At 33.5% G+C, this 14,306-nt stretch overlaps 1 protein-coding gene across 1 annotated transcript in view; it reads left to right on the forward strand.

Annotated features, from left to right (window-relative positions):
* Window positions 1-14,306, forward strand: part of LOC108747510 — a 143,032-nt gene that overhangs the window by 32,265 nt on the left and 96,461 nt on the right. The window contains exon 2 of the mRNA XM_018485052.1: window positions 10,469-10,670. The gene's annotated coding sequence lies outside the window, so the exon portion shown is untranslated. The remainder of the gene's footprint in view (window positions 1-10,468; window positions 10,671-14,306) is intronic.

Below are 14,306 nucleotides of genomic sequence, written 5' to 3' on the forward strand. Positions count from 1 at the left end.
ATTTAATCGGCGTAAATTAGATCCTCGAGCATGCAAACGTTGAAATGTTTCTCTCCAATAAATATTCAACGGTATCAATGGTATGATAATCATGTATTTAATGATCCATTAAATTTTGATAGTGGCGGTTCGAATCTATTTCTAGTTTAATAGAATTTTGATATTGTTATACAAGTTGTTTATTAGAATTAATTAGCGCAGCGCGCAGGATACGCGGCATGCAGGATACGCGGCAACAATGTATTATTAACGTGGATTCTGTATAGTATTGATGAATAATTTTCAATAATGCACACAATTTTAAACTAAGCAACATTAGAAGTTTTTTTATAAGGCTGCTTTAAAAGAATGTAAAAGAGAGCGACGTGATCTTATTATGCAAAACGAGATGTCGTGAATGTGCCATGTAACTTTCGTTAACTAATTCTTTCCATGGAAAAGAACCGAGCGAAGGACAGATGAGTGTGTTAATTATTAATAGTGTTAAATAAACCGCGTGTATTTACAAATTCAATTATCAGCAAATCGTGTAACTTTATCTTGCGGGTCATTAAGACTTTACATGTATTACATATATATATATATAATATATACGAGATATATTTGAATGTAATGGATCTGGCGAGGTGAAGACTTTTTTCGCGGATTTGTATATTCCATAAACTGTACAGAAACGTTTATGTTAATGAGAAACAACTTCTTCTCGTGTTCTGAAACATCTTCCGTTTTTTCCGCAAATCGATGCAGAGGCGGATGAGAGATACGACGTCGAAACGACAACCCTGGGGAAAAATGTCACGGTAGCTAAATATATCGCGTGGCTCGGACAGGAACTCGAAACGAAAAGTGTGTGCTACATTCGTTCGTTTCCGTTGAAAACAGAAATGGTATACCGTGTTTGCGTATCTTTTTCCATTCCAAACAAAACGTTCTCTTTGCGAATTGGTACGAATGTAAGAAACGAATTTCGTTTATAATGCACGTGCATTTATATTTATACTTTATGCATTTTGATAAGTTCTTTTTCTTTTTCTTTTCTTTTTTTCTTATTGAAACGCACGGAATATTTTAAACGAATATCCAATAAGAAAAGCTAATATAACGTTGAGTGATATTGTACGAGCGTCTTCAAACTTCTCCGAGACTGAAATAGTCGATGAGGGATCAAATTATCAATATCACGGTGGAAACGGAGCAGCTCTCACGTGGGCGAAATGTTCGTAGAATGCCATAGAATTCCGTTTGATATACCTAATTACTTTACTTTGTTCTTCGATGCTAATAAGTATCTTCAGTACTTTTGTTTTGTGCGTAAACTTTATTGCTTTGCGCCAGTCCATGTGCAATTTTAACGAGAGACACGTCGCGCTATGTGAAACTCAAGTACCTACATTCAGCGATGCTTATTACAGCAATTTTTCCCAGCGTTTGTTGACAATATTCTGTAACAGTTCTAAACGGAGAAAGATTATTTTAAAATCGTAAAATCTTATGAGGTGGATCTTACAAGATGCGGAATGGAAAAGTTCTATTTGATTACTTATTGCATGAATATGTAGAAATCTTTATTACTTTTACTTACTTCTTTTTTCCATAGACTTTATCCTCGTTTTTTGCTCTTTTTACCCCCGAAATGTAATTCATTGATGATACTACAATATTATCTATGCGATATGCCGTTATACGGTTTTTCTTTTGCTCGGCTTTACGAGATCACAGCTATTCTCGTTGAGTTTCGCGGGTAAAGGCCGACGATACGTCTTCTTTCGTTTATCGTCTGGAAAGTAAGAATGGCCTTCTTTTTCTTTCCTCTTGCATTTCTGGGGCGCACAAAGAAATCTGATTTTCCGTCTAAGCATCACGACTTCTCGTCAGAACGCAAGAACGATAGTCAATATGCCTCGCTTCGCATGCATGTCTTCGATCTTGCCAATTATTTCTAGTTCTTTCCATCGCCGTCTTCGGCGCGGCTTTTGATTTTTACGAAATGTGCAACTCGCGCGGAGATAAGGAATTTTCCGTCATCGTACTCGCACGCCGCACTGTATAGTCGTTGCATTTAGTTTCGCAATATCGTTTGCCTTAACGGCTCGCGTAGAATACAGGACTTTTAATACAGGAGACAAATGGAATTTGATAACAGGGTTCCTTATGATATTGATTTTTTTATAGCAAAAATTTAGAGGATTTAATTGTGGAATTAGCTAATTTCTTTTTACTCAAATATATTTTTTTATCAAAACGATTTTGAGAAGGTAATAATTTAGATCATACTTCGACACAATTTTGTAATGAAGCCGTTAAAAAAAGCGGATGAAAGAAAAAAGGAGTAAAAATTGAAAATCTATGTTACAGGCGTATTAGTATAAAAAAATTTTTTTAAAAATTGTATGATTTTGACGATTTTGTGTTATTAAAAGTCTAACGGAAAGTTTTTTTCGATAATTGAAATTGGATTCCTCGATATTTCAATGCAGATACATTCATATCGAATAAAAAGATAGTATTCTACGATTGTCTTAGATTAGTAATTGACATTAATTGTCGTTTTTTTTTTATTTGATGCATTTTAATGGCGGTACACCACATCAGCTTGTTTGTTCGCTCTATTTAATGTAATCGATTTGATTTAATTTGAAAACAGAACGTATATTGCGACGAGTCAATTAAATTTGGAGTGGTCGCCTCTTACGACTTCCTGCAGGCTTAATTGTCTCGTTACTCGTTCCGCGATTGTAGGCCGATGCAAAGGTTGGTTAGGCGTTTTACTCGGCACGAAGGTCGATAATAATTATCTCTGTTCAATGCAGATCGTAATCAATACGTTGTAATTTGTAATGCGGTGTATGTGCGACGCAGTTCAAAAGCGTCTCTTTCTGCACGTTGCGATCGATTAGCTATACTTGCCGTGCGTCAATGATAATCGCCTTTGTGAGCAAGCCAAGTTCGCAAGTCGAACTTCTTTTTCAATCTCGTTAGGGACCACTTTCACATATGTTAAGATATTTTTATTGGGTGCTTTGCGGTATTACCGTATTATTTTTTTTTTTTAACTATTGATTCCTCGGCGTGAAGCCGAGTCTTTACGGAATATCTGATGGAAATTATGTTTACTAGGTCGTTGCATTTAACATGCTGATTTTATATTAATGAGCCTCTGAGGAAGTAGAATGTTAAGTAACATTTTACATTCAGCAGCGTTTCCACGATTTATATAATGAGGAGTCTTTTTTATTTTGTAATCTTATTTCAATTGTTTGAAGGCAGTTGAAGATAGAAAGAATGAATGACTAAAGACATATGTCTGATTTCATATCGCAAATAATAAATTTTGTACACTAATGTTTGCAAAACTTTCTTACATCTCGAAAAATTGTGAAAAACTAGAGTGCACATTTTTATAAGAATCATATTACTTTGTAGGCAATATTTAATTATTAAGAATTATTTTCTAACTAAGAATTATTTTATAACTAAGATATTTTTTAATTCAATGGCCAACTAAATAAAGTAAGCAAATGTACGGAATAATTTAAACGCAATTGCATTTATTCGTGTTGCGTCGCCTAGAATTTTCAACATGAGATGTACAAAATTTGGTAATATTTATGGAGAGACACAAATGGAATAGAACTCATAAATTTGAAGTTGAAGTGAGACTGCAGTTTGATATATATCTTCTTGCTTCTGAGTTGTCCTATACTAGTGCAAATATATTTTTGGAACGAATAGATCCAGATGAATGAATCTCGAGTGATTTTTCCTCTCGACCTTTACGGCCACCTTTCGTGGAAAGCGTCGTCAATTTATCACCGTCATCTCGGGCGTCTCCTTTACTGAAAATGATGTCATCGTTAGTGTCATCGACGTCGCGAGCATGTCGATATTCACGTGCGAACAATTGCAGCTGTTTGCCGCGCCGAGAAACATACAAATCGTTTCCCAGTTTTCCTTACTCTCATTGTATACATACAACAGACAGTCGATCCATCTCTGATGTCTGTCTCCTACTCACTTTCACGATTTGCGGTTGCGTGAAAATATTTTCGAGTATTTTCTTCACCGAATGAATGTTGCTTCGACGATTTTTGCGAATAGAAGAGTGCACAGACTTTTCTTCTTAGTCGAATTTATTATTAAAAGTAAATCAGTGTAAGTCGAGTCTCTCTTCTGAAAGAATGATTTATCGTAAGTATATAAGCAGAAATATAAAATATTTATCTCAAATTTTGTAAAATACATATATGTTGAATTGATATTTTGAGAGTTTGATGTATAATAGAATGAAATTATATTATAAATTAGATATTATATTGATTTTCAGTAACACACAAAATTAAATGTGTTATTATATTACAAATTAACATAGAACAATGGTCGAATTGAAAGAAGAATGCAACTTTTAATGCCGATAATTTTCAGTTATTGAGTGGTTTATAGAATTTATTATTATTCGTTATTATATATATCTTGTGCGAAATTATATTGAATTATCAGTAAAAGTCTTTGAAGAAGAAACTGCCAAGGTTTCTATTAACTTACGTTTAAAGATTCTGTTTGAAAGTTGTTCAAAGCGGCCCATTTCATATTCCATTTCTTTCCAATCATTCTGTAATAACAAAAGAAGGCATAAATAATTTGCCGCGGTAAATTTATTCTTCCGCTTTATCGTCGTCGAAGTTGAATGCTTCATTAAAGTTTGCAAGTATCGTACGACATTTAGTGCGAGTCACTACTGTAAAGAGAGTTTGTCTTTGGTCGGTTCTGAAGCTTCTTCTTTCGACTACGAAGACCCTTTCACAAAAGCGTAAATATTCGTCGCTGTTTGTTTTTTTCTCTCTCTTTCACAAATCTTTTTATTTTTACCTTCAAGCTTTCCGACCCTGTCATTCTCTTTTCTATTATTTTAGTCACTATTTTAGTCACTCTCATCGCACTTCCCAAAGAATTGGAGTTCTCAGTACGTGATCATGCACTTACGGCGACTGACAGACCCTTTCGTTTAAAACAAAATGTCCTACTAAGAGAGGTCTCTACATTTCTCTCCGACATCTTGGGTCAAGTGTCGATTTCCGATAGTTGCGAGGTAGACTAGAGAACATCCATGCAACTTGTGCTCGATTGGACTCGATGTTGCATGAACTTATTAAGTAATAAGTGAATATTGATGCAGGCTGGACGGAAGTAATTTTAAAAAATATCCATTAATATATTATTCGATATATTTAATTTTATTAACATAGAATTTTTCAAGATTGCAGATTGAAGTTTTTCTTAATGCTCCTTTTTCAACGAGAACTAAATTAAATGCTACTAGTTTTTAATTAATTTTAAATTATAACCATAGAAGTAGACCACATTTTACGATTGAATATAATGTAATTAGAATATTAATATTATGGAAGCGACAATTTGACATTACATCAATCGATATTCTTATTTGCGTCTTGTGAATGAAAAAAAAAAAAAGGTTTTCGTAATTGATCTATTTTAGTTTTTCAAACTATGGTACTTTATTTGAAAATTATAAACGTGAAATTTCTGAAGTGTTTATAGCAACGTGGGAGTAATTCGCAAAAAGTTGAAAGTTTATTTTTGTTGAATAACCGTTGCTTTAAAAAAGGAAGTAAAACGAGTGTAAAGTGGAGCGATGTGGAAGGAAACGAGGACGAAGTTAGTGGATGTCACAAGAGAGACGTTCGTCTAAGACGTCCTTGGGGTCCTCATGTCGTTGCCAAGGCAAGCGGAAAGCGAACGTAATTGTCATTGAAGTGAGAGTCGACCATCCGAGACGCACGAGCGAATGCGTGATGATTCATTTATGAGCGACGTATGAATAAACGATCATACGCGATCGTAAGCCATTCATTTGCCGAATGTAGCAGTCGATGGAAGAAAAAAACAAGTGTATCGTCGCGTGTATTTCTCGCAGCCGCTTCGAAAGTGCAAGTCGGTTATAGAACGAAAATCGGCGGCATCGAGCAAACAGAGTCTTAGGGTAAAACCCTTTAAATATGATATGAAACGTGCGAGGTGGAGTGCTGCGGTATAGAATTCGACCTATAACGCTCTTTGCCATTTGAGATGTAACGGAGATAATAATTCAATGCTCGCACAATGTACGGATTCTGTATTCGCTTGCATCACAAATTGGCGAGCTCCCCGATAGAGTATACCGAGCCAAATTGGTTAGGATATTCTCGCAAACACCAAGTCGCGTATACATATTACAACGTGTCCAAAATAATATAATTCGCAAATATCGCTCAGTCTATATCTCTCTTGCTTTCTATTTCGGTAGTTTACGTCCAGCTTTCGTAAACAAGATAGCACGAAGGCGCAAATGATGTAGATGTTACAGAGTGGCGGAGTGGCGAGAAAATACGATGATGGGATTCTGAGGATTCTTGGCATCCCCGGGGATGTCAAGCCTTTACTCTTATACGAATCTCTGTTGTACGCGTCACGCGGTCTGACGAGCACACTTCGGCGAGTATTGGGGCGCTCTTGAAAACTCTCGAGCACGCTCATCGTCCAATCAGAATTGAATCTGAATAAGCAGTTGAATACGTATTGAAGAGAGCTTCTTTGTCATAGAAATAAAATAGTTTTCTCACCGCCTCATACATCTCTTCGCCCACAAGTTTTCTTCATATCTGACTGTTGGATCGATCGACGTTTGCATTCAGGCCATTCATTCTCCCACACGATTCCTAAGAGATATTGTATCGCGATAAGTACCAAATGATTAATAATTATGTCGTCATCGATCATTTCTGAGAGCTTGTCCCTCACTCCGATCTAAGTATATTGAATTTCGAATGTATCCTAATAATTTTTCAGCACGCGATTGATTTCTACCGACCTTTTTTTTTTTCCAAATTCCCTCCAAGTTTTCAGCCGATGGCATTCCAAACGTTTGTATTCTTCGTGACGGATATAGAATAAACGTTGAATTAATATCAGCTTAAAAAGTAGAGCTAATATTTGACAATTAATAATTTTCATAAATAACAAGAAAAGCAAGCGGTTAGGGTATCGAGACAATCGAAAGAGATAGAAAGATATTTTATATAAATATAGGTATTTGTAACTCAAAACAAGTTAAAAGAAAAAGGACTACGAGCCAAAAATTTGAGCCTATAAAAATTGGTAGATGAGTAAAAGTCTTAATAAACTAATTATGAAATTTAATAATATGCCGGCTAACTTATATAATAACATATATTAACTAATTTATAATTCATTTTTATTTCAAGATCGTTTTAAGTGATTAGTCTTAAGGCCTGGTATTCATAGTCTGTCCTTGTTTTAAGACCGTCTTAAGTAATGTCTTAAGATGCTAATACTCCTTCATTGATTCAAGACATCTTAAGACTGTCCTTAAGACAGTCTTAAATATAAAATCGACTATGTATATATACTGACAAGGATAGTACAGCTCTTTGATTGACATTTTAAGACTGTACTTAAGACAATATTAAATATGAGGAATCGCGACTATAAATACCATAAACAATAATTGAAGGATAATTTTAAGAAAAAGGTGAGTTTCCGATGGAACCAATTTTATACGTTGGAACTTGGAACTTCGACGGTAATAAATATTTGAATAAGTAAATAACGCCGTGTAAGACGGACGGATGTGGGTTTGTAGCATGGGTTAATGGGAGCTGATAGCTAAAGGCAAAATGATAAAAACGGACAACTCGTGATGCGTGAGTCGAAGGAAGTAAGTCCCTTATCGGGACTGCGTCGTATCCCTGTCGTTCTCGATCCATAGTATTCGTAACGGCTCTTAATATCCTTCCGCGGGTGCGATATGCAAACGTAACCCACATTCGGCAGTACGTAAATATTTATCGTCCCGGATCCTACATAGCTCGCAAACTTAATGAACTGCCGTGCTAATCTAGTCTCGGTATAATGAGAGCCCGTTCCATAGTTATTGTTCTGTCGCGAAAGTTGTTACTTCGACGTATTAACTCCGTAACTCGGATAAGGAAATGGTGTGATTATAACTAAACGGTGTAAGCGAACGGAAAGGGATCATGTTGTAACAGTAAAACTATACATTGGCAGATAATGTCAGGAGTTTATTATTTAATATTATAAAGTCAAGTAAATTTTAACAATGAAATTTAATTTAAAATTTAATTTACGAGAGAGAGAGAGAGAGAGAGAGAGAGAGAGAGAGAGAGAGAGGTGGTGTAATCGATACAAAAATCGAGATTCTACAATGAAAGAGTTTATTTTGCTGTAATTCTTTGTACCCTCTATAAAAGCTGCAGTTTCAAGTTAAAATCTGTAATTGAATGGACATTTTGATGATTCCACGTGCAATAAACAGCGGCGTTTAAGTACGGAAAGCACCTTTGGAGAACAACATTTAATTTGCTACCAATTTTACGACATACAGCTACAGGACGAGCGAATAGCATCGATAACGGTCCGTGGCGATCTTAATCGTTTGTTTTACGAGCTCGTAAAATATGGTATTAAGTTCTATTACGGACGCTAAACAGCGAGAAACCACTGTTGGTTCGTTGGTCATACCGACGAAGTTTTTGTCGGTTACGTAATTGGGTAGAGCCTGACAAAGTTAGCGCAAGACTTGCCCGTAAAGTTCAGGTCAAGCTTGAAATCGCATTGTGCGTTTGCGAATGCATAACGAAGAATAATAAAGAAGATAGGAAGACGTAATAAGAAGAGAGAATAAAGGAGGAATTTATAAGATAATTAAGACGTCAAGATGTGGTTTCGGCTTTCTTTATTTGACTTTCTTTGCAGTATTAATTTAGAACGTGATTATTATGTGATGTTCTATAATTCTGTGTAACTATGGAATGCACTTAAATATATTTTTTTTTTGTGTAAAGAATATTATTTTTATAAAGTACATATTTTGCATCCTTACTTTCTCATTTAATAATATACGGAGAGAATTTTGTTTTAAAATTTACCCCGAAAATATGGTAGTTGTGGTGCAATACAATATTTTAAAGATTTTTACTATGCATTTCAGTCAAATTAATTAAACTTATTTCATATTTTATTGTAGTTTTATTAATGAATGGGAGATTTACATTAAAATTCTTGGAAATACAATGTTGTTCCACAAAAATATCATATTTTCAGGATAAACTCTAAGAAAACATTAATGAAAGATTATTTATCGATTAAAAAACAATTAAATAATTTACTTAAGTAATTTGATTTAATAATAAAAAGAAAAACGTTATCTTTTTATGTAATATAGTTGTTAATCTGTGTAGTTATATTATATTCACAAAAGGTTATATTCTACAAATTCTCTTCTTTTTTCTTTTCCTCTATTTTTTATCTCAAAAAATCTATCAGATACGAATCGTTCTACTTGTCTGTCAAATTAATCAACTGAAATGAGAATGCACTTTGTAACTTTCTTACAAAAAGGGAAGAAAATTGCTGCCCGATTCCAAGAGAGATACTCGGCGTTGAGGTGTTTGAAGACGATACGAACGCGGAAAATCGACTCTCGAGTACCGACTTGGCACGTTGCCAATCTCGTTGAGAAACGGAGACACTACCGTGGGTGGTCCTCTTAATTAACTTGTTTCGCCGCGCACTTGAATGCGTGCGGAAGACTACGTGACGACGTTCGACGACAAATCTGTGCGCATTAGTCCTCTTACGCATTGCGTATTAAACCGCCCGCCGGATCTGTCGTTTACTTCCCATTTCCTCATTTCAAATTGACCGCATACTGAGCAAAGAGCTTTTTGTCATCAAAGAGTATATCTAAAAAAAAAAGGGATATCAATTTGTTGCAGTAGCCATTTCGTTCGTGTGCCTTTGAATCGTTATTTTAAGATTAGTATTTATAGCTTATAATTTCGTTTAAGTACAAATTAAAAAAATTTTCAAGATTTGTTTGAATTTTGTGAGCAGCAAAATGTGTGTATATAACATATATGTATGTATATATTATATACAGATAGAAAGGAAAACTACGCGATTCTAATTACTAAATATTTTACAATGGAGAGATATTGTTTCGAAAATTTATTTATTTAAAATATTCCAAATGTCAATCTTTCGTTTTTCTGTCTAGCTGTTGTTTAATAGAAGAAAACGATAAAATCGATATTAATTATTTCAATAGAAGTTATGATACGCTATGTAAGCTGTACACTTAGAATGGTCATATTTTGTCATTTTTAATGTACTATATAACAATTTGATCCTTTTAATATTGCTTTGTATTGTGCATACATATTTGTTCTTTATATGAATATAAAAGATCTGGCAAAAAAGAAATCGTAACAAGATTTATCGGATCAATTAGATCTGTTCGACACATTATGTTATCAAAACTTAAGACACATCATTTTCATCAGCTATTGTACACTACAGATAAATAATATTTCCGAGATGTTTCGTAATCTAATCTAATCTAATCTCTGATTGCGGTTGGTTTGTTTTTTAGATCATTACATCGTTCAGGAGTCGTGGCCTTCTATTTGACGAGAACAGAACAAATTTTGTAGCTTGAACTGAGAACTCTGTACTGTTTGGATTTGTGCGAAGATTACTGATCTTGGAAATTTCTTCGAGGAGAAAAGGAAGAAAAGGAAGTCTTTGAAGAAGAGGCGCATAAGAACCCGAAGAAATAAAAGGCGGAGATAAACGTAAGTCCTTTTATGTTTAGCGTTGTTATTACTCTTTCATAGACAATTTGATTGTCTATCTTGAGAGTTGTATACGTACAGTTGAAAGAGCATATTACAAAGTGTGCGTGATACCGCAATATTTTCCAATAACAAAATTTAAATTATTCTTTTGTCTCTTCAGTTTCGAGTAATAATTTGATATAAGCGTTTCTTGATATAAGCATATCTCATGTTTTTTTCCTCGAAATGGTCTTGTCGTAAAAAAAAAAAGAAAAAAAGAAAATTTTGCTTTGTATGCGAAAATAACAAAGAATAAATACGGAATATATTATTTAATATTCGCGTAGCTTGTCGTCCAGTTGTTCATCTGTTGTAGGGTATATTTAAATTTAAAAATTTTTATCACCTGTTATTCTCAATTGATTCGTGGGATGAGCGCGTTTTCGTTTTAAGTAAGCTCCAAGAGATTTCGCAGAGTTATCCCGGTGAGAGAGTCCGCTATTCCACCATAATGGACTACCTCCGCAAGATTGCACCTGCGGGATTTATACGGGGGTGGCACGCGGTACATTCCAGTATTTACCAGCTCCCTTAGTTCCTTGTAGAAGTGTCGCTGAGCCAAATGGAGAGCTCTCCGTTGATCTAAAAATAGTTTTCGCGCAAAAAGAAAAAGCACCTCATATACTCTCTGCGAGAAAGGACCAAGAAAGATCTTCGTCAGGACTTGTGCTATAGTTACTGATTAGGAAGATGTACGAGAAACGTGACGAAGTGGTAATACTGTCGTCACGATTCCAGAAAATTTAATGAAATTAATTTATTCAATCAACTCGGCGTTGATTATTCACTGTAATTGAAATACAACGTGAAATCTTACATTAGTGATATTAAATAATTCTTTTTCTATCGAATGACTGAATAATTTACGTGAGTAGTTTGATAAGTAACTGTTTTTTTTTTTAACTAAAATTCGATTTATATATATATTTCTTAACATAGTCTCTTTTTAAAAAGTTACTGACTTGTCAAACTGTCCACGTATTATTATAATATAATAGATAAACATTCATTCGTAGTTAATATAAGAATATAATATTTAGTTAATTGCGTTTTATTTTAATTGTTTCAAAAAGTTGCTTCGATCTATTTAAGATTTATTAGCGAATAAATTGTTGGTAATGCAACATTCAATAAATTTTCGAGTCATATTTTGAAAGTCATATTTTTGAAAATTTATATTTTTAACGCTAGACGTGACGTTAACAAAATAGCTTTTAAGAATATATTGCGATATGACTTTTAGTTAATTGTATTGTCCTTAAAAGCAGTAAAGTGACCCCAGACAAGTGAACACTCATACCTTAATCGTTGTTTTTTATCTTGAAGAATTCTGCGACTTAATGTGACGTACTCGGGATCGTAAAATGCTTTATTATTACTTTGCGATAAACTTAGTAAACATTCTTAGTAATTTCCTACGTTTTTCGCAATTCGTCAAAATTATTGTCGTTCCGAAAATAATACGATGTTATCGTGAATACGGAAAGACTATGGAAAAAAAAACTAAATTTTAGTAGATATATTTTATTTTATGCATATATACTGTCGATAGAACTTGAACTCCTTTACTTTCTCGCTGACACATCAATCAATGAGACATTCTGTTCTTAGATATTGCTGCAATAAATTGCGTACATTAGAATAATTGCCGCGTTTATCATTATCGCTGGAATGTATGTACTAGACTTTGTTTACGACGAACGAGAATTGACTATAATTGACTGTATAATGTAAATTAGTTGCATCGATAAGTGTACGGCGCATGGATAATATATTACATAAATAATTATTAGAGATCAATAATTTCTTGTTGAGTGATTAAGTTTTTTTCTTCTTAGTTTTTATCATAACGACTCAAAGTCTGCATACCTACTTGCTGTTTCAAGGTGTCACGTATTTTGCTTCTGCATAGTTGATGAATGATGCATTTTAAATCGCTCAAGCTGCAATATTTACAATTTCTTGTTGGGATTTTCTAGAGGAGGTTTTCTAAAGGAGGTTTTCTAGAGGAGGTGAGGGAGCGAGAGAATATTTGTCGCTTTATGATTGGGATAAAACTCTGTGGGTTTGTGGAATATTTGAGCCATGAGTATGTTTATGTATCATTCGCGCCTCACCTCTTTTCAAAAATACGGTATCTTTTAGATCTGGAAATACATTGTTATTTTTCTTATCCTTTAATATTAGGATAATATTTCGTAAATTATAATATTATGTGAAATTTTCGAAAAATCTTAGTTACATATGTAAATTTTTAGCATTTAAATTAATATGTTGAAATTAATATGTTATTTTTTTTGATTAAAAAAATATTTTTTTTATCTTTTATAATTGAAACAATGAAATAGTTTATTGGAGAATAAGAGCCTTGTGGCAACAAGGTGTGCTCATAATAAAAATCACTGACGCGACATTTTTCCAATGTTAAAGAAAAACGGCTTTCTAACACTTAACGCGTTTGAAATGTTCTGCCTTCAATTATGATTGTCAGTAAAGGATCGTTGAAACAGAGCGAGATCCAATCGGTGATGTAAAAGGCCTGTGGGGCTTTTTCTCTGTTAATTGATACCTAGCTACTGTTAAGTAAATTAAATTCTCATTAACACGTTCGAAAGAGAGATCCTTTACTGACAATCTACCGAATCATTACTGGTGTCCTTTTGTTACATTCGTGGCAACGTTCGCAACGTTCCTACTTTGGTTACGTTATTTTCTATTCTTTATTATAGATTTCTCTGTCAGAAATTCAATCACCTTTTGCAATTTATACTCTTATTATCAGACAATGCAGAAAGATAATACCCTCTTAATGTTAATAAAGAAGAGAAAGCTTTTACGTTACGGCTATTTTTTTCTTTCAATTTAAATTTTGTCTTTATTTTTTTTACTTCTAGCTTAGTTATATGGCACTGACTATAAACTAGCCAACTAGCTAATTATTTAATTTAATTAAATATTAAAAATAAAAATATAAATAATTTTAAGTATTTTATATATATTGGAGACTTGAGCAAAATATTAATACCTAAACATTATAACATTAAATTAATTTCTTTTAAAAAAAGATTTAGTAGGAATTACGGAATCTGTGTCGCATTTTTAATATTTAAACTTACAATTAGTAATTAAGCTTGACATCAAATATTACTAAAGAAAGTTCACACTGGACATTAGCAGAATATTAGATCTGATAACGCAATAAAAAAATTTGATTGAATATTTTTAATTAAAGTTATTTAAGAAACTTAAGTTTTTACCGAAAAAAATTATTAAAATGAAATAATTTATATCTAACAAGAGAGACGCATTTTCCTAAATTTTCTGTTTAGATAAAAGCTTCCTCCATATACGGTAATCGAATGCTAAGAGAACGACAGAGAGAAAACTTCCTTCATCTTGAACTTTTCTCTTTGCTTGCATGGTTCGCTTTGTTTCTTAGTACATACCATATCCCATGCACATACACTCACTCATGTAAAAACGCATGTAAAACGACGCAAGTCATTTTTAGAGAGCTTGTGCTGAGACAGTTTCCTCTCTGTGGTTTCATCCATTTAAGTTTCGTTTTTATTTTAAGTTATATAAAAATTCGTA

This window comes from Trachymyrmex septentrionalis, unplaced genomic scaffold (assembly GCF_001594115.1).
Source record: "Trachymyrmex septentrionalis isolate Tsep2-gDNA-1 unplaced genomic scaffold, Tsep1.0 scaffold2, whole genome shotgun sequence".
Taxonomy (NCBI): domain Eukaryota; kingdom Metazoa; phylum Arthropoda; class Insecta; order Hymenoptera; family Formicidae; genus Trachymyrmex; species Trachymyrmex septentrionalis.